The following is a 24,150-nucleotide window of genomic DNA, read 5'->3' as shown; positions in this document are numbered from 1 at the left end:
GTATGTAAACTTCTGACTTCAACTGTACATGAACTGTCTGTGTTTTCTGTAACTGGACAAAGATATGCAGTTTGTTGGATCTCACTATAGTACTAAAAACTGAGCATGTAGCCATGCCAATAGAGGTTATTGCTACAGTACACCGCTCAATACTATCAAACACAATTGGTACGGTTTTCAGGGGATTCCATACTTTTTAGATTTTTGGACATCAGTATGTCAAATGTATTTTCATTATTTGCATATTATAGACAGTAGGAACAACAACATTAAATGGGACCAAACTATTTTCCTTGCAGAAAACCTGGCCATTTTTTTTAAATGGTAGAGTGAGTGGGTAAGTAGACATTAGGTGAGCCTGATATTGCCCCCCTGGGCCACACTTCCATCCTTTCGACTAATACGTAGCATCTAAACCTCGGGAAGCTGTTTCTTACAGTGCAAAATAATTAATATTCACTTGTGTATTCTCTGATTCTAGAGATGATTTAGTGTTCTCAGTGAAGCTGTGGCTGAGATACAGTAGCTTTGAACAAGATATCTGCAATTAAATCATTCCCATTTACTGACCACTGTCCTTTCTCCAAAGTTATATAAGGGATTCAACTGAAACAAAGACATGCTCCAGAACTTATTTTAAACCTCCCGCTTTGGGCTGGGTGTGTCAATGTGTAGTTCATACTACGAGCAGAATTACCATCTTCTCAATTAGCCATTACATCCTTAGTTTGAAAGGGATTGTGCTGTGTCGTTTTCCCCACGTGGGCCAGCCCCTAGCAATTCAAGATGTAGTCAATGAGCTTCGGCCCCTCGCCATTTGGGTGACCGCTAGAAAGATGCATACACAGTAGAGCCTGAGAAAACACAATGACGTGGTGCACATATGGCATAACATTTTCAGGGACTATTTTTAAAACTACTGGCAAGACATTATACAAAAGTACTGGAGAATCTCTCATGTAATTTATGCAGTTGCCATTAAATAGTGAATTTGTAAATGGGAAGAACAAACTGAATATTGATGAGATATGTTCACTGGACACTATTTTGACTAATTCCCAACAATGTAGAAATATTATTGTATGTTCCTTAATAAAGAACCTGATTATCATCAGTCAATTTCATTTAGTTGAAGTGTATGTCAAGGCAGATCACTGAAGGAGACTCTTCTTACATCCATTTATTGCATGGTTGTTCATAGAAAATGACAATGGAAAAAGCTTTACTGAAAACAATGTCTAAACAGGATGGTAAGTAAGAGCTAAAAAATAGACAGCTTCATAAAGACCATTAACATAACAGATTACAAGTCATGTTTCTCACTCAATAATAATGGTAATTAAGTTGAACTAGAACTATGTTTTGGATAAGATTATTTTTTTTAAATACACATTTAGTCAATAATGCATTTTGTACATAGCTGTCCACAAAGTAAAGGCACATTCATTGCATTGTTCATAGAAAACCAGTCAATTTGTCATGTTGAGGGAATTCTAAGGAACAATTTCATCCATTTTCCATTAATAAATATGCAACAAATGTGGGTATAATAGTTAAGTGATGTACTTAAATCATATGCATGACCTCCCCTTAGGCAATAACTGATAGATATAGTCCTCTCCTAGTTTTATTTTATCTGTTATGTAGTAGGAACATTTACTGGAGAGTTTAAATCAATAATTAATCTGAGGACAAACAATGGAACAAAGAACCACTTCGATTACGGTCAAATGGAGGAAAGCTATGGGAACAATGAACAGTAAGTGTCACTAGAGGGAGCAAGAGCGTTGCTTTTGGAAGGCAAGTACTCTAGCTCGACTTGTAAACCTACTGTACGTGAAGAAGAACAAGAGAAGGGTACAAGGACTATCTGTCATATTTTCCTTTTCAGAAGTAGGGGACGATTAGGGAACAAACAAACATTTTGACACGTTTTATACAGTCACCATCAGAGGTTTGAAGATGAGAGTTTGACATATATCCATAGCTGGGAAGCTGGAGTGGCTAGTGTTAAATACTACTTTCAATATATATATTTTTTACCCCAACAAATAACCTCCTGGGCCACAATGCACAGGCTAGATCACTGTGCATAAACCCTGAGGGAAGGAGAATTACAGAGATTCAAATGAATGTAGCTTTCTGACCTACACTTCCTCTAGTCCGATAACATTTAAATACTAGTGTTCAATACAGTACCACCAATTTGTTACAATAAATTCCATATTGGTACGTACCTTGATTTGGAAAAGATTACAAAACTCAAATGATCAAAAACAAGTATGCAGCTTTGAGAAGAAATTGTGATCCACAGATATCCTACACATCTATAGTTATATGTGTAATTCTATGGTGTGACCCACAAATGAGAACGGTTTCATTCCATCATTTAAAAAATATATACATATTGGCTTATGATAATAGCACTTGGCTGATGGCTTGGTGGCAGGTAAAATGCTTGGAGTTGCTATCAGTGTTTCTTTAGACGTGAGGAAAGGGTCAGATGAGAGAGGTGGGAAGATGAGTGCAAGAAACAGTTGATGATTAGGATATGACCAAAGCTGTCCATTTGCACAGTGAGAAGGATTCTGAAGAGCAATCCATTCACTGAGGTTTGAAAGGAGTCAAGGCCAGAGGTATAGAGCGAGCCCTTCCTCTCCTTGGTGTTCTCTCCCTCTCTCAGTCATCAGCGACAAAGGACAGAGCACGCAGCTCACTCAGCTTGGCTTCATTCTCCCTCTGCTCATCACTCAGCCCTGCCTGGTCGATCTGATCCGTCAACTCTCTGAAAATATTGTGCATCTCCGTGAAGTACACCACCTGAAAGAAAGAAGGAAAGATAATGGTGAATTTACCGGGGTGGAAAACTTTAAGACGATGAGGGTCTTACGGAAAGAGAGCAGTTAAAGTTCAAATCAGAACCCTGCCCAGTCCACCCCCACAATCTAGCTACAATTTACTTACAACATGCAGAGGCTCATGGTCCTATAGCCCTTCACCTACACTAATGAGAAGCCATTCAGACGTAAAGGAGCGAGCCCGTAGAAATCAAACAACTAAAACAAACCCCAGCTCTTCAGTGGGTAGTGACCCTGCCTTTTCTCTCCCAATCTGAACATGAGATAGAGAGTGTTCGCTGAAAGCATTCTTGACACATCCCACCCCTGCTTCTTCCCCCAGTTCATGAGTCAGGATCCCAGGAGAGATGCTTTGATGATTAATAGACTTTAATCACATTACAAGACTCCAGAAGAGTGGGCCGAGAATGAAAGTACTGGGAAATACAACCCCTTGAAACCCACACACATTTCAATATTTATTCATGCAGCGATGCATACGCTACAGTGCACTTTAGGGGGCATTTCGGACTTATTTGGAAATGCACACGTGTGTTCTGCATAGAGGCTGGAATAAAAGAAGAGCTGCTGGCAGATCAAGGCATTGAAGAATAGAGAGACAGGCCATTTCAGATAGGAAAATGAAGATCTCTCTCTTGGGTAGGGAGAAGACGTAACCACATGCAACTATAAGAGATTTGTCACAGGATGCATGCTGGTAGAGAAATGATCATGTAGCCATTTTCAACTAATTACATTTTAACTGTGATTAACTATCCAAATGTCTATTCCACATGACGTGTTCCAGCTTCAGTCCAGTTATATTAACAGAAGCTAGTTGGTATACCCAGTGACTAACCGGAAGAGGAACCCAGTTTGAAAAGCCTCTGTGTTTATACCGAACTCTGTCACTTAGACCACATGAGTGGGCCATGAGTATTGGGTTACCAGTGCTAAAGCGGATATTTTTCATTTAAAAAGTGGCTTGGTGAAAAAGCTATGGGATACATGTCAGTTATAATGTACACCAGATCACTGTGTCCGGTCTGGGGTGAACATCCTTTATGTCATCCAGTCTCTACAATTAGCCCAGTAATCATGTGCCATAAACTCCACGGACCACCTATGAAAAGGAGCCAATGGCCAAATTCATAATTATTTATATTACCTTTTTAAAAAAAAAATATATATATATTTTTTTTACAAATGACCAAATACACACCCTCGTCACCCTGGCCCTGATGACTAAATATTTATTTAGACAGAGAGCTACACCGACTCATCTGACCTCAACTCTTTATTTCACTAACAATATTTAAAAAACATACAGTACATGAGATCATTTTTTGGAGGATCCAATAAGATCCCATCTCTGTCAATCTGGTCTATCAATTGCCTCAGGAGAAGTGCAATATAACTAAATCATTATGATTTAGCGTGTCAAAAGAACACATTTCTTTCTGCTAGTACAAGCAGTACAGAACACCCTAACCAAGAACAACCACAGGGAATCCACACTCAGACAATGTCTCAATTATCCAGCATCTGTACAGGTGGACAGGCACATCCGATCACAGCAGAGCATTGCGTCCCATTCATAGCCATTTCGTGAAACTCCTGCTAGTGGTGCTAGAGCTCAGAACAAAGGGAGGCATTGTGAGGGCGCCCTGGGAGCCATGCAGCAGGTCCGGGGGAGTGGGAGTCCAGACCGTACATGGGCTGCTGTGCTGACTGACCACCCAGGAGTGGCTGTGTTGGAGGAGTGGGTGTGTAGACCAGCCCAGCACTGGAGTCTGTCCCTCTGGCCCAACTGCGCACCCCCCGCCTCCATTCACAGTGTTCTGGAGTTAGAGATGAGCTTTTGAATTTGAGTCATCAGCGCTTTGCCTTCAGAGGGCCCTCATTACTGTTTCAAGTCATTCTTTGCAGATGACTGAGTACAGACCTGCTCCAATGTCCATAGAGGACAGAGCACTGAAAAGGGGACACTAACAGTGGGAAGGCCCAAAATCTTCACCCAACAGTTTTATATCCACAACCTGTCTCTATTAAATCCTTATCTTATAGGGCATTGGATCCATGTTTCTACAATCATCATTCTAGGGAGAGGTGATGTCCAGTGTTACATTACAGAGCTACTATGGAGGAGATAATCCTGATCAATTAACAAGATTACCAAAGACCTAATGGCAGCTGCCAAGTTTATTCAGACTGCCTCCAGTGACACCATCTCCTGAGCTGTGAAGATCAGGCTACGCTGCTGTTACACAAGTCTGTCTTTACTCAGCCAGCCCAGGAGGGCTTCATTCACTTCCAGTCTTCCAGTAACAGTCATCACATACAAGCCTACCCTCTTGTTGTAATCTAACAGAAACACAGAGAAAGTAAAGAACTCTGTCACGGAAGACAGAACTATGGATAGATCAAAGGGCGCAAATATCAACTTCCTTTGAACCCCCTCTGGGCTAGCCTGGTTGTATCAATGACTAAATGTTGTTTGAGTCTGATAGGCAGCTTTCGGTCTGTCAGTGTGTTTGGGGGTGGGGTGCCAGCCTGGCCTAGTGACGTGGCCACTACTCAATCTGATTAGGCGTGTGCCAGTCTCTATCCCAAAAACAAAATGACATGGCTGGGGTGGGGTGCGGGGGGGTAGGCGTGGGCGACGGTTGAGGGTGCCCGGTTCAGCTGCTGGTCCTGTTAAAGCGAGACGGGCTTGCAGGTTAGAGAGGCTGGAGCCAGACAGATAGACGGACAGACCTGGGCCTCCCGGGCTAATCAGGGAGGCGTGGGGGGTTAATCACGTTAAGACTATGTGGAGGGAGACAGGAAGGATTACACTCTCTCTCCACTCCACTAGCACCCTCTCTGCTGTTGGTCAAAAGACAGCTGGGGGCAACACAACACTACAGATCAACAATCTGCTAAAATTACGAATAAAACCCATTGGAAACTTTTCGGCCTGGGATTGGACAGATGTGAACAAGTTTTGTGTATCAACTGAATGCTCATACATACCTAAGCCTAATAATTCATAACTGTGCATGTATATATGCATTACAAAGATGGCTCACGGGAGTAAAACTGGGTATGTGTGCACCCAGCCACACTATAGCTATACCTGTGCCCGGATGAGTGCCTCAAAGCTGGGCTGAAAGTAGTCGATGAGGCTGTGGTAGAACTTGGGCATCTCGTCCAGCAGCTGTTTGTTCTTGGCTTCAAAGTCCTCCCTGACTGGTCTCAGCTCCTCCCTGGCCTGGCCGGGGGCAAACAGAAGACAGGTCAACACTTCAACAAAACACACATCATTACTATGGAGTCTCAACAATCACATTCCAGCTACGTTCTCAGGAATGTAATCTGTCAATAACCATGAAAAACAATAGAATGAAAATGTGTTCTGACGCAGAACAATAGAGAAAAAAAGAAAAAGACTAATCACGACCACAAGTGAAGAGGAGTGGGTTATGTGGGAAGACTTGGCTGTGTGCAGGCCACACCACCGCTGATCAGGATGATGTGTGATGTATTAGTACGTAGTCTATTGGTGGGCATAAAGAAATGATATCTCAACGAATATGTATGATTTAGAGTGCATGATGTGTGTGTATGTTCGTGGGGGGGGGGGGTGTAACAGCATCACCTGTGAGCACTCATGTTTATCTTGAGAATCTACTCTGTGTGTCCGTCCTTAGTGAGTCTGTTAAAATGGTGTGGTAGTGTTTTGTCAAGATCATTTCTCTAAGAGCTGTGAGATTCAAAGACCAAGGAGATAGGGGGCCTGTTTAGGCTTTGTGCCCCTGACAATGCTTTTTTCAATGTGTGTGGGTGGGCAGCCATGTGAGGGTGTGAGCCCAGGCAGCATTGCATTGATATCTGTGAATGTGTGTGTGCTGCTGAAGAGGTCTCTGTGAGTGTGTCTCCAATACTCAATTATGTGCCTGTATATGTGCAGCAGTGTATTTTCTAAAGGCTATACTTGAGAGCCTGGTAGCTTGTGTGGGTGAACAGAGAGCATGTACAGTATGCATTGCGCTCAACTATTTTTGTTCACAGCCAGTCAACATTTGTACCTTGTTCACTTCTTGATTGTATTGAACACACTGACATCATACTAGGACTTCTGCTGCCCAAAAGAGAGATGAAGTGGCAACACGTGCCAGCAGAAGCTGTTAGCACTGTTCCATTACATTGAAAGAGCAGCGTACCTGGTGCAGTTTGACCATGGTGGGGCCCGTCTTCTCCTTCTCTTCATACTTCTCTACTTTGGACTGTAACCTCTTGTAGTCCTGTAGAGCCTGCTCCCTTCATTTCACAGCCATGTTGAGGCTGGGGAACACACTGCTGTACCGGAGACGCACAGACAGAGAAACAGTGAATCAGAACTGACACACAGAGGCAGACCTTGAGACACAGAGAGACAGAGCGACAGATACCAAAGAGCCAAAGTGACTGCTTTGTACATGAGATGTGGACATAACGAGACATGACATTGCTCTGTGTACATGGACATACAGACAAGAGCCTGTCAGAGGAACAGCTGCCTATTGACAATATGAATGAAACTTCCTACATATTGCAATGTGTCCGCAATTCAGACCAATAAATCTAAACAAATCATGCAAAAATGAACCTAAGTTGTTGTCTTAAAATAATAAACATGCATTGAAAAAAGTATTGCACTTTAAAATCGAAATTAAACTAGACAAGAAAGAATAAGCTTTCTCTAAACCACTGACAACTTGTTGAAGTGCTCATGTGAGGTCTCGTGGATCGATAGCATGCAGCACAGAAAAGTGCTCTCAAGTAGGAGACATCTTAGTGTAGACTGGAGTCACTTTCAAACAACCAAGGAGGCCAATTTTCGGTCAAACCGACTCCAATTTTTATTTAACTACTATAGCGCAAATGGCATGAAACAATTCAATTGGTTTCAATGATTTTATTCAAAATGAAAATACAATCTTTCCGAAAGAATCCTTGTCTCAGGTACTAAAAATAGGAAACACATTTGTAACTTAGCAACAGGAGTCCGTGCCTCATCCTGGGACTTACTTTGCTCCAACACACTGGTTCTGTACATTCTGTTTTTATGGGAAATACAGTACAGAAATGCAGCTACACCACTTAATTTGCAAAAGATTTACATTTTCCAAACTAGAAAACTAAAACGGTTGCAAACCTGTTTAGTCAGAAAATCTTACCATTATAGACTAACCATTAAGTCAATGGTGGAGATGTCTAACTAGACATCTGGATTTTCACACATTTGAGAGCACTTTAATGTACTTTGTATGATTCTATATAAGTCAGGTGTCACATTCATCATGCATGTTTACCCAGGTCTAAGTTTCATAACCTGATGACAATTCTTAGCTTTTCTATGATTCATCTGGGAGGATTCCATACAGGCTGCAGCTAGCTATAGCCTAGTTCCTTGAACGTCTGCTACTCTCACTAGTGTACAGTGTGCCAGTGATTCATTTTTTCCTCAAACAATGAGCCAATTCTCCTGGTCCTCTTCTTAATATACCACAGGTGAGGGGAATCCACAATGGACCTGACAAGAGGTTGCGAAATCCAGTCTGCCTCAACAAAGAGTAGAATAAGCCCTGTGAGGGGGTGGCCAGCTGGGGTGGGGGGAGTTGGGCAGCGTGACGTGACCTGGGCTCAGCCTAAGACAAGCTGTAGATTGTTTCCCACAGGAAGTTTAGAAGGGAGCGGCCCTGTATCGTTTTGGCGACGTCACAGAGCCCAGCCCCACGACCCACGCTCTCCCTCTATTTATAAAACAACACTTTGGCCCAGTTTACGGCAGGCAGCCAGGCTGGGTGGATGCCTTCCTCTAGTAATTTACGATCTGTCTCTTGCTCCAGTGTAGTGTACACATACTTCAAGTGCCAGGGGATTACACAACCGCCCCCTAAGCATGAATGCACTCCGACACGATTCCATTGGCCCATGACAACAATACACACCACACTGACTCATTAAAGACATAAAGACTGACCGCATTCTCCTCCTCCAGAGCACCTCACTTCACACCACCTCTGCACGGCATCATGAGGTGCCATGTGATCAGATGCTCTCACTTCAGACTACATCACAATAGAGTAGTAATGATAACATCTGGGTCACTCACACATGATCACATTGTAGGTAGGAGGTTTCCGACAGTCAGGAAGACCACCACTTCCTTTCTCTTAATGATGTGACTGAGAGAACACCTGTGTGAGCCGATATTAGGAGGTCACTGTTCTAATGCTGTCATACCTAGAGGATGCCAATGTGTCTGTTGTGCACAGACTATCTAAAGAGTAGCTCTGTGGGAGCCTGGCTGACTCAGCTGACAGTGGCTGTGTTTGAAAGTCACTGTACACACTGCGTAATGATAGTTTGGGATCGCTGGCTGGGCTGGACATTTCCCTAGATGTCTCTGGTCTGACTTCCACATACTGACAAGTCGGCTCCAGACCAGCCTATATTTAATCGGGCCTCGTCTAGGCCTAAGCTCTGCTGGACCAAGGGCGCACCACCACTGTCTGTGTGACAGGTCAGTCAGGGTGTGGTGGCTGGCTGGATGGAAAAAGCAGCTGGACGAGAGCTTGTTTATGACAAGTTGATCCACAGCCGGACCGACACAACCAGACAGCCAGCCAGACAAGCCCAAGTCTGGACCAACCAGCCCTGCCGGAGCAGAGACAGTAGTCTGGCAGGTTGACTGACCGGTCCACTGAACACTGTCACATGACAAAAGGCCTCTCTAAGAACATGTTCATCTTCCATGTCTCATTGTCTATGAAATGAGGAAGTAACACAATGAAAGCCAAGTTTACGCAATCACATAAGGCATTATTTATGCGTAATGAAAATACAAAGTCACTGAGAGGCTAAGTGTTGCGTGAAGGCTAGAGTGCCAACAGAACCTCTGTTTTGATAGGGAAGGTTTGCTCTGCCGCAACATGCCTGATGCTTTGTCTGTTGATCGAAAGTGGGAGGACGACTCACGCAAGCTAGATAGATACCTGATACACCAGATATAAAAAAAATACATGGTTTTATTGTCACATTCACCAGATAGGTGAAATGTGTTGTTTTACAGGGTCAGCTATAAGGCAAGAGCAGAAAAAAATGTCTAAAATAACATAATCAAAAAACATTTCTGTGATTGTGAAATAAAATGTAGGCTAGTTTATAGGCTACATAACTTTGAGACACCCCCGTAAAACACATCTAATTGCTTCAATCTGACAGTGACAGAAAACAAAACAGCACCTTGAGTAACTCCCAAAGTAGACTAAATTAACCAGAGTGTCAGGGGCAGTCACTTTCTTCCCTAACCCCAGGTCTTACAACAGGGCAGCATTCTGTGTCACCTAAAAGAGCAACAAAGCAGAAAGGGTTAGGATAGGAGGCCTCATACCCACTCACTCCCCCTTAGGTATGAGCATGAGTAATCGAGTCCTCAAACGAACATCAAAGCTCGATCTTTAACCAGAGATCACTTTTTCTTTTTAAATACTGTAAAACTATTTGGTGGAATGTGCTTTGTGGCTGCCAGAACGGGCAAGTGAAATTTTGTCTTGAAGACAAAGGTAATTTGCTCTGACTCTAATGTTCCATTTGTACATGGGGCCTTTCCAAGGAACAACAAAAAAGAAAACAAGTTAAGCATCACACTGTTCTCCTTAAATTCCCTTTCCCCTCCATATCTCATTCACTCAATTGCATTCCGACTCCTCCCTCCACACACGCGTTCTGAGTGCACACAAGCTCCTTATACCCGGACTATACCACTCGCATTGCGTGCGCGAGCGTTGCAAAATAAATATAGGAATATATGTTATTAAATTATTGCGCCAACGAGCGTCTGCGTTGCCAAGGGCTAAAATAGAAGTCATTCCTATTTCTGATGCAGATCGCGCTGCAAGCCCTGTCTCTCCCATCTCCTCATTGGTTTATAGAAGCAGATACCCACGTGCCATCTCCTCATTGGTTATACCCTGATTGAAAGACGAACTGTTTTGCCGGTCGTCGTGGTAATACTATGAAAGTGTAGATGCCAATCACCATATAAAGTTCAAAGATGAAAAGGTCTGGAAGGAGGAGAGATGACTAGAAACGATTCGGTTGACCGTTTTATGTGTGGATTAATTGTCAGAGGACCTTGTGCATTTCAGGTAAAATAACAACAGAATGTTTATATCCCAGGACAAATTAGTTAGCAACAGCAAGCTAGCTAAATAGGACAAATTAGCTAGCAAGTGCAAGCTAACTAGCTAAATTGCATGTTTAATGCTTTTCGACCTGTCCCCAAATTAATGTCATTGGTTCAGAGTTTGTTTTGATATTTTAACCTGCGTGTCGTGATCGCGTTTGGTGGAGGGGGACAAAATACATTTATGCACGATGGCGCACACGTGCAGCCGGTTTGGGTTCCATGTTAGGCTTACAGAAATACAAGTCTATAAAACAAATATGATGGGATACACAAGATATATTCCTTGTCAAGTTTTATCACAAATTCAAAATGGACTGTTTGATTGAAGTAGGAAAATATGTGTTCCAACAAGGAGCTACAGTTTTGGAATAATTGCGTCCTGTTTATTTCTCGCTTATGCTACTTTGCAAACTGCTAGTGCCATTTAGTATTGGTTAGCCTAGGGCCCTAGGCTATAACTCCCCTAAACATTGACAAGTTCCACACTGAAAATATGCAAAAATGGTTTGATAAAGACAAAGAGCGTACTTTCATCAGAATCATTGAGCATAGGCCTACTCACCAAACTGATGTCGTGGCTGTAATTAATCACCATACAATGTTCAATGTGGAAATGTTCATCCACTTAAATTCCAGAGAACAGGCAGAATAAACTAAATCAAACATCTGTATATCGAAAAGAAGACAGATTTTGGTTTGTAACTCAGATTTTTGTTATATTTCAACTGGCCAAATTGAGCCAGGTTTCAAATGATCACTCTTTGAAAATAACTGTTCCAGGCACGAGATGTGAATTACTTCACAATGGCAACTTTTTACATTTGGAAAAATAATGTTATATTTTATTCTGTTATATTTAATTTCTTTACAATGAAATAGGCGTGTCTTGACTATGATAAGGGCTCGAGAAATAAGAACATCTTGTCTGCTAAATAAATCAAAAACAAGGCTTCTAGAAGCAAGCACCACTGCTGAGGTTACTGCCTTTTTAAGATTGTGTTCCACAATGTAATATAAACAGTTGATATTACGGTTTCAATAAATTAATGTACATTTTATTGACAGAATATATATGGGGCAATTTAGCAATTAGGATTTGTTATCTGTAATGGTTATGATAAATTAGGCATTGTTGCGGTCTGTTGGCATATAGATAAACGTGCAATATTTATTTTCCAGTGCGGGCCTTGAGTTCTAAAAATAGATTTGCTTTTCCATTCGAGTACTCGAGAAAAAAAAATAATGCGGGTACTTGAACAGTCAAAGAATGTCAAATGCCCATCCCTACATATAAATACCCTGATGTCATTCACTGTCCCCCCTGAGTCGATGGAATTCACGGCTGAGAGAGAGAGAGAGCGAGAGGGCGAGAAAGAGAGATTACAGAGATTACAGAGAGCTGGTAGTCCCATCCACCAAACGACCAGGTGTGAAACAGGGAAGAGACTCAGGGGGTATGCTAATTTGGTATATAGGTGACCTAACCCACTCTATTAAATTAGTCAAAACAGGAACATTTGGCAAGAAATGAATAAGGACATTATCTCAACAGAGAAAAATGTCCTCATGTGTGCTACCTATATCCCCCCAGTAGAATCCCCATACTTTAATGATGACAGCTTCTCCATCCTAGAGGGGGAGATCAGCGATTTCCAGGCCCAGGGGGCATGTACTAGTCTGTGGCGACCTAAATGCCAGAACTGGACAAGAACCTGACACCCTCAGCACACAGGGGGACAAACACCTACCTGGGAGGTGACAGCATTCCCTCTGCCATATGCCCCACTAGACACAACTGCGACAACATAACTAACAAAAACGGGTCACAACTCCTGCAGCTCGGTCGGACCCTGGGTATGTACATAGTCAATGGTAGGCTTTGCGGGGACTCCTATGGTAGGTACACCTATAGCTAAAGTAGTACTGTAGTCTACTTTATTACTGACCTCAACCCAGTCTCTTAGAGCATTCACAGTCAGCCCACTGACACCCCTATCAGATCACAGCAAAATCAGTCTACTTGAACGGAGCTTTGCTCAATCATGAGGCATCAAAGCCAAAGGAACTGAATACTATTAAGAAATACTATAGATGGAAGGAAAGTAGTGTGGAAATCTACCAAAAAACAATTAGGCAACAAATTCAATCCATTCTAGACAATTTCCTGGACAAAACATTTCACTGTAATAGTGAAGGTGTAAACTTGGCAGTAAAAAACATAAACAGTACATTTGACCTCTCAGCTTCCCTATCAAATCTAAACATTTCAAGCAGACAACCTAAGAACATTAACAACAATGACAAATGGTTTGATGAAGAATGCAAAAACCTCAGAAAGAAATTGAGAAACATAGAGACCGGAGCCTACGCCTTCACTAAGGTGAATCACAAAAACAATACAGAAATACACTTCGGAAAAAGAAGGAACAGCACGTCAGAAATCAACTCAATGTAATTGAAGAATCCATATAATCGAACCACTTCTGGGAAAATTGGAAAACTCTAAACAAACAACAACACGAAGACGGAGATGTATGGATAAACCGCTTCTATAACAAAGAACAAACAGCAAAAACATATACAAATCTTAGAATCAACTATTAAAGACTACCAGAACCCACTGGACTATCCAATTACATTGAATGTAATTAAAACAACAGGACACAATAACAACCCTCCAACCCCAAAAGGCATGTAGTGTTGATGGTATCCTAAATGAAATTATAAAATATACAGACCACAACTTCCAATTGGCTATACTTAAACACTTTAACATCATCCTCAGCTCTGGTATATTCCCCAATATGTGGAACCAAGGACTGATCACCCCAATCCACAAAAGTGGAGACAAATTTGACCCCAATAACTACCGTGGGATAGACTCGTACATTTCCTCAGCGAAAACAATGTACTGAGCAAATGTCAAATTGGCTTTTTACCATATTACTGTACGACAGACCACGTATTCACCATGCACACCCTAATTGACAAACAAACCAAAATATAGGCGAAGTCTTCAAAAAAGCTTTCGACTCAATTTGGCATGAGGGCCTGATATACAAATTGATAAAAAGTGGTGTTGGGGGGAAAATATACAACATTATAAAATCCATGTACACAAACAGCAAGTGTGCGGTTACAATTGGCAAAAAACACACATTTCTTTCCACGGGGCCTGGGGGTGAGACAGGGTACCAGCTTAAGCCCCACTCTCTTCAACATATATATCAACGAATTGGTTAGGGCACTAGAACAGTCTGCAACACCCATCCTCACCCTACTAGAATCTGAAGTCAAATGACTAGTGTTTGCTGATGATCTAGTGCTTCTCTCCCCAACCAAGGAGGGCCTACAGCAGCACCTAGATCTTCTGCACAGATTCTGTCAGACCTGGGCCCTGACAGAAAATATCAGTAAGACAAAAATAATGGTGTTCCAAAAAATGTCCAGTTGCCAGGAACACGAATACAAATTCCATCTAGACACCATTGCCCTAGAGCGCACAAAAAAGCGATATACCTCGGCCTAAACATCAGCGCCACAGGTAACTTCCACAAAGCTGTGAACAATCTTATAGACAAGGCAAGGGCCTTCTATACCATCGAAAGGAACATAAAATTCGACATACAAATGAGGATCTGGCCAAAAATACTTGAATCAGTTACAGAAACCATTGTCCTTTATGGTTGTGAGGTCTGGGGTCCGCTCACCATCCAAGAATTCACAAAATGGGACAAACACCAAATAGAGACTCTGCATGCAGAATTCTGCTAAATATCGTCCGTGTACAAAGTAAAACACCAAATAATGTATGCAGAGCAGAATTAGGCCAATATCAGCTAATTATCCAAATTCAGAAAAGAGACTTTAAATTCTACAACCACCTAAAAGGAAGCGATTCCCAAACCTTCCATTACAAAGCCATCACCTACAGAGAAATTAACCTGGTGAAGAACATCCTAAGCAAGCTGGTCCTGGGGCTATGTTCACAAACAGACCGCACAGAGAGCCAGGACAGCAACACAATTCGACCCAACCAAATCATGAGAAAAAAAGATACTTGACACATTGGAAAGAATTAACAAAAAAAACTGAGCAAACTTGAATTCTATTTGGCCCTAAACAGAGAGTACACAGTGGCAGAATACCTGACCAACGTGACTGACCCAAAATTAAAGAAATATTTGACTATGTACAGACTCACTGAGCATAGCCTTGCTATTGAGAAAGGCCGCCGAAGGCAGTCCCCGCTCTCAAGAGAAGACAGGCTACAGTATGTGCACACTTCCCACAAAATGAGGTGGAAACTGAGCTACACTTCCTAACCTCGTGCCAAATGTATGACCATATTAGAGAGACATATTTCCCTCAGATACACAGACCCACAAAGAATTAGAAAACAATCCGTTTGTGACCTGTTGCCACAAGAAAAGAGCAACCAGTGAAGAACAAACACCATTGTAAATACAACCTATATTTAATGTTTATTTATTTTCCCTTTTGTACTTTAACTACTTGTACATCATTACAACACTGTATATAGACATATGACATTTTAAATGTATATTATTTTGGAACTTTTGTAAGTGTAATGTTTACTGTTAATCTTTTATTGTTTATTATCTATTTCACTTGCTTTGGCAATGTTAACATATGTTTCCTATGCCAATAAAGCCCTGAAATTGAATGGAGAGAGGGAGTGACAGAGAAAAGGAGAGACAGAGAAAGGGAGAGCACATTTTCGTGCTCATCATTTCCTGGATATGTTGGTGGGTGCTTATATTTGTCCTAATACAGTGAGTGTTAATTACCCAACTAAGTGTAGCCTAAATTTGAATACACATACTCTGGCACGTACACAGCCCATTGAAGTGACAAATAAAAAAAACTCCATTAACACTGTCCAGGCTCAGGCCATTCTCGGCTCTATTTAAGATTCCACACATTTTCTTACAGATCGACACAAAAACATCAAGACTATTGAGACTTCAGAAACAATGATTAACATTCTGTTACTGGTGGACTAATGGCATTTTATTTCTAATGGAAGCTTAATGTATGGTGGCTTAATAAAGCAGTCCTCTACTTTGATGTCTAATTACAATATGCAGAGTTTCAACGCCATATACAGCAACAGGACTGACGGCTTGTTTTCCTTGTCCTAAAATAGCGGTCACCAACCTTTTGAGTCAAGATCACTTTCCGAATTAAAATGCAAGCCAAATTAAAATGCAAGCTGAGATCTACCGCTCAGATTTTAATATATAACAAACAAATATATATATATATATATATATTATTATTATTTTTTTTTGTGAAGAATCAACAACAAGTGGGACACAATCATGAAGTGGAACGACATTTATTGGATATTTCAAACTTTTTTAACAAATCAAAAACTGAAAAATTGGGCGTGCAAAATTATTCAGCCCCCTTAAGTTAATACTTTGTAGCGCCACCTTTTGCTGCGATTACAGCTGTAAGTCACTTGGGGTATGTCTCTATCAGTTTTGCACATCGAGAGACTGACATTTTTTCCCATTCCTCCTTGCAAAACAGCTCGAGCTCAGTGAGGTTGGATGGAGAGCATTTGTGAACAGCAGTTTTCAGTTCTTTCCACAGATTCTCGATTGGATTCAGGTCTGGACTTTGACTTGGCCATTCTAACACCTGGATATGTTTATTTTTGAACCATTCCATTGTAGATTTTGCTTTATGTTTTGGATCATTGTCTTGTTGGAAGACAAATCTCCGTCCCAGTCTCAGGTCTTTTGCAGACTCCATCAGGTTTTCTTCCAGAATGGTCCTGTATTTGGCTCCATCCATCTTCCCATCAATTTTAACCATCTTCCCTGTCCCTGCTGAAGAAAAGCAGGCCCAAACCATGATGCTGCCACCACCATGTTTGACAGTGGGGATGGTGTGTTCAGGGTGATGAGCTGTGTTGCTTTTACGCCAAACATAACGTTTTGCATTGTTGCCAAAAAGTTCAATTTTGGTTTCATCTGACCAGAGCACCTTCTTCCACATGTTTGGTGTGTCTCCCAGGTGGCGTGTGGGGCTTTAAACGACACTTTTTATGGATATCTTTAAGAAATGGCTTTCTTCTTGCCACTCTTCCATAAAGGCCAGATTTGTGCAATATACGACTGATTGTTGTCCTATGGACAGAGTCTCCCACCTCAGCTGTAGATCTCTGCAGTTCATCCAGAGTGATCATGGGCCTCTTGGCTGCATCTCTGATCAGTCTTCTCCTTGTATGAGCTGAAAGTTTAGAGGGACGGCCAGGTCTTGGTAGATTTGCAGTGGTCTGATACTCCTTCCATTTCAATATTATCGCTTGCACAGTGCTCCTTGGGATGTTTAAAGCTTGGGAAATCTTTTTGTATCCAAATCCGGCTTTAAACTTCTTCACAACAGTATCTCGGACCTGCCTGGTGTGTTCCTTGTTCATGATGCTCTCTGCGCTTTTGACGGACCTCTGAGACTATCACAGTGCAGGTGCATTTATACGGAGACTTGATTACACACAGGTGGATTGTATTTATCATCAATAGTCATTTAGGTCAACATTGGATCATTCAGAGATCCTCACTGAACTTCTGGAGAGAGTTTGCTGCACTGAAAGTAAAGGGGCTGAATAATTATGCACGCCCAATTTTTCAGTTTTTGATTTGTTAAAAAAGTTTGAAATATCAAATAAATGTCGTTCCACGTCATGATTGTGTCCCACTTGTTGTTGATTCTTCACAAAAAAATACAGTTTTATATCTTTATGTTTGAAGCCTGAAATGTGGCAATAGGTCGCAAAGTTCAAGGGGGCCGAATACTTTCGCAAGGCACTGTATATTAAAATCTGAGCGATAGATCTCTCTCTCTCTCTATATAATATATATATGTTTTTTTTTAACATTTTCAAAATGTAAGCCTGTAACAGTTCTGTAGAAATAATGTTTGTGCAGTAGGCTATAGGCCCAAAATATTACACTGCATATTGGCTATGCTTGAATTGCCAATGTTGTTCTTCGCAGACCATTTTGAAATTATATAAATATTTTTTTATTAGGTACAGTGGGGCAAAAAAGTATTTAGTCAGCCACCAATTGTGCAATTTTCCCACTTAAAAAGATGAGAGAGGCCTGTAATTTTCATCATAGGTACACTTCAACTAAAAATCCAGAAAATCACATTGTAGGATTTTTTATGAATTTATTTGCAAATTATGGCAGAAAATAAGTATTTGGTCAATAACAAAAGTTTCTCAATACTTTGTTATATACCCTTTGTTGGCAATGACAGAGGTCAAACGTTTTCTGTAAGTCTTCACAAGGTTTTCACACACTGTTGCTGGTATTTTGGCCCATTCCTCCATGCAGATCTCCTCTAGAGCAGTGATGTTTTGGGGCTGTTGCTGGGCAACACAGACTTTCAACTCCCTCCAAAGATTTTCTATGGGGTTGAGATCTGGAGATTGGCTAGGCCACTCCAGGACCTTGAAATGCTTCTTACGAAGCCACTCCTTCGTTGCCCGGGCGGTGTGTTTGGGATCATTGTCATGCTGAAAGACCCAGCCACGTTTCATCTTCAACGCCCTTGCTGATGGAAGGAGGTATTCACTCAAAATCTCACGATACATGGCCCCATTCATTCTTAACTTTACACGGATCAGTCGTCCAGGTCCCTTTGCAGAAAAACAGCCCCAAAGCATGATGTTTCCACCCCCATGCTTCACAGTAGGTATGGTGTTCTTTGGATGCAACTCAGCATTCTTTGTCCTCCAAACACGACGAGTTGAGTTTTTACCAAAAAGTTATATTTTGGTTTCATCTGACCATATGACATTCTCCCAATCTTCTTCTGGATCATCCAAATGCTCTCTAGCAAACTTCAGACGGGCCTGGACATGTACTGGTTTAAGCAGGGGGACACGTCTGGCACTGCAGGATTTGAGTCCCTGGGGGCGTAGTGTGTTACTGATGGTAGGCTTTGTTACTTTGGTCCCAGCTCTCTGCAGGTCATATACTAGATCCCCCCGTGTGGTTCTGGGATTTTTGCTCGCCGTTCTTGTGATCATTTTGACCCCATGGGGTGAGATCTTGCGTGGAGTCCCAGATCGAGGGAGATTATCAGTGGTCTTGTATGTCTTCCATTTCCTAATAATTGCTCCCACAGTTGATTTCTTCAAACCAAGCTGCTTACCTATTGCAGATTCAGTCTTCCCAGCCTGGTGCAGGTCTACAATTTTGTTTCTGGTGTCCTTTGACAGCTCTTTGGTCTTGGCCATAGTGGAGTTTGGAGTGTGACTGTTTGAGGTTGTGGACAGGTGTCTTTTAGACTGATAACAAGTTCAAACAGGTTCCATTAATACAGGTAACGAGTGGAGGACAGAGGAGCCTCTTAAAGAAGAAGTTACAGGTCTGTGAGAGCCAGAAATCTTGCTTGTTTGTAGGTGACCAAATACTTATTTTCCACCATTATTTGCAAATAAAATCATTAGAAATCCTACAATGTGGTGAATTTCTGGATTTTTTTTCTCATTTTGTCTGTCATTGTTGAAGTGTACCTATGATGAAAATTACAGGCCTCTCATCTTTTTAAGTGGGAGAACTTGCACAATTGGTGGCTGACTAAATACTTTTCCCCCCCACTGTATATGATCACACAGATAATGGATCATTTGTTGTGTTACTTGTGAGGCACAGCTGAGTGAGCTTAATAATTTGCTTTGTTTTACTGGACAGATGGGCCTGCATCTGATGGTCAGTTGGAGAGGGAGGGATGGAGGGAGCAGTGTTGAGGCTGCCTCTCACCCATCCCTCCGCACTCCGCTGAGAAAAGGTGACATAGTCTTCCAGCTGATGGTGAAACTCAAGTCATGCACCAATTCATGTTGTTACTCCTATGACCAGAGAAAGTGAAATATTCCTTGATATTAAAAAAGACACACCGGCTGCAAATAATAACAATGCAGGCTTATCGGAACACTTTGCTATACTCATTCATTGCAGCTGCAGTCCTGGTTGTAGCGTGTGGAACTAGGGATAACGTGCATTTTATGGCTAGTAAAGAAAGGTGTTGAACAAAAATGTTGACAGTGCTGAATAACAATTTAAACATGAACATACACAAAAACAGCAGCTCTTTGCTGTATTCGTTGAGTCTCTCTAGTCATGGTTTTAAAAGTTTTGAAATCACAGTATCAACTTTGCTGTGTGTTCTAGGCTTTTTTTCCCCAGTCTATGGCTCGAAGAAACTGTGCAGACACAGTGATCTGAGCTATCTGATTGGTCAGCGGTGGGCCTATAGGTGCACTTGATTTGCTCTCTGGGCCTGCTGGGTAGGCGGAGTTCTACCTTCAGTTAAAAATGGGAACATTTTGCCTTCCCGGCGCTAGGGCTGCTGAATCAAGAGCACCTACCACCAACAGTGCAAAACTAATTTTAAAAAATAGGAACGCAAGGCTGTCACAAAATTGGGGAGAAAAATTAGTAAAAAAAAAGAAAAAAAAAAGACATTTAAAAATAAAAGTTTGGTGATAAACTAGGAATGCCTAAGAGATCAACCAGTCTCTCCCCACAATGTGTTCGTCCAATGCGGTGTATGTTTGTGTACTGTCCTGAGACAGTCCTGCTCTCCAGCCAATCCCCTGCCCCTGGCCCAGGAAGCTGGGCCCTCTGCCATATTCAGAGCCTGCCCACACGTCCGCCTGCCGCCCACCAGGAAGAGGAAATTAGAACCATTCCATCCTGTCACAGCTCTGCTACCAGAACACACGAGGAGACAAATAGTGCATGCACACAATCACTAACTAGTGCATTCATATGTTCCATCAAAGTTAATTTTGCCAGGGGTTTGACATGACAAGATCAGGAATTTCAGACAGATTTTTTGTTATAAACAAAAAAGTTAAAACACACACAAATTCACCAGACAACAAACACATTGAGTCCCTCTCTCTCAAACACACACCCCACTCCAAAAAGCAGCCTCTGGGGGAGGGGCCAGCAGGAGGAAGCAGGACCTTAACAAGCACTACGGAAGACGGATGGGATCCCTGCCTGGCCACTCCCTCTACCGCCTCTGCACTCTGTGTGTGTGTGTGTGTGTGTGTGTCAGGCTTTTCAGGAATGGAATAGCACTCACTGCGTGCTCGGACGGACGGGGGCGAGTATAGGGAATTAAACTTTAAACTTTCTTCCAGACACACTACCACAGCAGCCCCATTCCCTCCCCTGTCCAGTTCAGTTTTACTATCTGCTATGCTTTATTACAGCGCCTTCTGGAGCTAATGCTACGTACCAACTCCCCTTGTGTGTGCGCTCCTTCCCACTCTACAGACACAGCAGCTGTGGCTTGTGATGTATTAAAAACATGCGGACAATGGGAGAGGTGCAGGTCTAGATAGACACATACTTTTTAAGAGGATCGATCACCGTCTTCGAAATCTGGTTCACCTGTGGACGAACAGACATGGGTCAAAGTTCAATTTCTTTTTTTAAGTACAGTACTTCTCTTAATATGAATGTCTTTATGAATTAAAATGTGTTGTCAAAGTGGATTACATCAAGTTGAACATAATAGTTCCTCCAAGTCCCTGCCTCCACGCAAACAATCAACAATTGTGTATTTTCAAACAGAGCACTCAAGACAGAGGGGAGGGAGGTGAGGCGGGTTGCAAAGAAACTTTTGTGACGTTGACTGTTTTATTGTACACAAGCCCCGAGGAGAAATCCCTGAATATTCATTGAGCTCAACAATACAAAAGGATACAACTGTCAGGGGACGGACATGAAAGCAAAGCCCCACTGATTTCAAATCCTGCGGAGGGTGGGTTGCTTTACAAGATGAAAGTTCTTTGCAAACAAACATTTTAACAATAACAGTTTATATTTTCCTGCATTCTCCTTCTCGTTGCCAGAGCCGACAGGGGAAGGGAGGGAGGGGGAATTTGTTAAATGGAAGTAAATTAACATCTCATCTTGAGGCCTCCAGCCCTGACGCCAAAGTCCCATCAATAGAAGTTGGCACACAATTAACAACATGTCCAGTGTCATTTATATTGCATAGTCAAAATGAATGCTAGATCTCTGACAGAACGCTAAGTTAACCTGGCAAACAACTCCAGTGAACAACATCGCTAAGAACATTTCATGAGAAATAAAAGTGGCAAGACAACTCCATAAAGTGACAGCTCCATGTGAACAGTGAGCCTAGTACAAGTAATCACTTGCTCACTAGTTATTGGAAGGATAGTCAATCACAGAATATAAGAAACAAATACTGTAAAACAGCAGAGCTTTCTGAATGCCCTGACCATCTCTGAGAAGACACACACACATCAACACTGCTTCGCTAAAACAAGTACATAACACAAATGAATTTGGTTTGAGGGAAAACAAGAGAACCAATAACAAATAAGTACATGGGAATTTACATTTTCCTCTGTTTTACATATTCACACCATCCCCCCCTCCCTGGGAGAGAGAAAAGTCTGGAGCTGCGCTGCTGCTGAGGTGAGTGCATGCAGTAAGCGGGGAGAACAACAACAGCACATTTGCTTAAGCATGCTGGTGCCCTCTACCCTCTGCCCCTTCTCACAGAGGAGGGGGGGGGGGGGGGGGCAGGACTATTCCACTGAGGCCCAGCAGTGCCTGGGGCCAGAACTCTAGCAGCAGTCTCCATGAGTGAGTCACGGGGCAGAGGCCATCCCGGCACACAGGCCTCCCAAAAATACACGCAGATCGCAGAGGAAATCAATATCCCTCCAAACGGAGCATCCTCTACTGCTCAGCCGCCATTTTCACTGGGGCTCGGCTTCAGCAGCAGTGTGCCGGGGGGGCTGTGCGCCCTCCTCAGCCCCAGAAATAAACACACAGGCCTGGGCCACTGCTGCCTTCATTATCCCTGCACATTTTATCTGCTCGCTCGCTCTCTCACTCACAGCCCCGCGGCAGAACATCTTCTCTCAACACCAAAGAGAGCAAAGGGTGGTTGCTTTTGTGTCTGTTTTGCTTGAGCAGTTGAGTTGTTGGTGGTGCCGTCAGAAGGAAGGAACAGCCAGCTTGGAGGGAGAGCTGGTGGAGTATGATTCTGGAGAGCTGCACTGGGCTTTAACAACTCTGGACTCCTGAGGTGATATTCAAAAAAATATTGAAGCAACTGACCAACCAAGGTCCTAGAAACGCTTTGCTTGTGCGTCAGCTCTCAACCAGTTAACCGAATGCCAAGCTATGCTGCTCAGAGAGACATACTGCAGCAGAACACAGTCATGTCAAACATCTTATCGACTGAGACTGTCTGAAAAGGAGGCCTCTAAACTCAAGCACCAACTTGTGATAACAGAAGGGTTGCATGTCAAAATACTGTGAAGGCTACCTAACTACCAGGCTCAATATAATGGAGAATAATGTATTTTGGTTTTTGTATTTTCTAACTTATGATGACTGCTTCACTTCCATAAGTAAGAAGGTATACTTGGCTCCATGCTGCCTGGCTAGAGAACTGTCCAGTAGACCATGGCCATGGAGCCAAGCAGGGAAATTATACCCTATGGAGCCAGCCAACGCCTCCAATCCTACGCACTGTACAGCAAACCTGCACCTTTGTTTCTGACCTGCAAAACGCCAGTGATGTAAAAATACAATACCACATAGACATCTTGCTGTTCCTGACCATATGACTCAAAGCAGCTCAAAACCGATTCGAGATGATTTCGAAAGCTCAAGTAGAGTCCAGCAAGATGAGTGCTGTGTAGTGCAGAGCTGGCCTCCCATTTTTGTCCAAGGTGAAGGTTACGAGGGTTATTAGCATAGCCAGAGGGAAGAGGACTCAGAGGAGAACAGTAAGAGATGTTAACTACACTTCAGGGTTCTGACACACTGTTTAACTAAGAGGGAAGTGGAGAAGGAAAGAGAAAAGCAGACTGAAAATGGATAATCACAAATACATTTGCCTTGGACATTTTCATAGAAATTGGGTAGAGAATATTGACTACTCTTCATCTTTTGCAAGAGTTCCAGATTTTAAGGGGAGAATAACTCTTGTTCTGATGTAAAAATGTTACTCATTTCCAATCTTCAGAAGAATGAGAAGACA

At 42.3% G+C, this 24,150-nt stretch overlaps 1 pseudogene; it reads right to left on the bottom strand.

Annotated features, from left to right (window-relative positions):
* Positions 1 to 1,162: 1,162 nt before the first annotated feature.
* The window catches only part of LOC110525642, a 54,466-nt pseudogene continuing 31,478 nt past the window's right edge, over positions 1,163 to 24,150 (bottom strand).

This window comes from Oncorhynchus mykiss, chromosome 6, assembly GCF_013265735.2.
Source record: "Oncorhynchus mykiss isolate Arlee chromosome 6, USDA_OmykA_1.1, whole genome shotgun sequence".
In the NCBI taxonomy this organism is placed as follows: Eukaryota; Metazoa; Chordata; class Actinopteri; order Salmoniformes; family Salmonidae; genus Oncorhynchus; species Oncorhynchus mykiss.
Note: the sequence above shows the minus strand (reverse complement) of the source record. Positions and strands in the feature narration are given on the sequence as shown.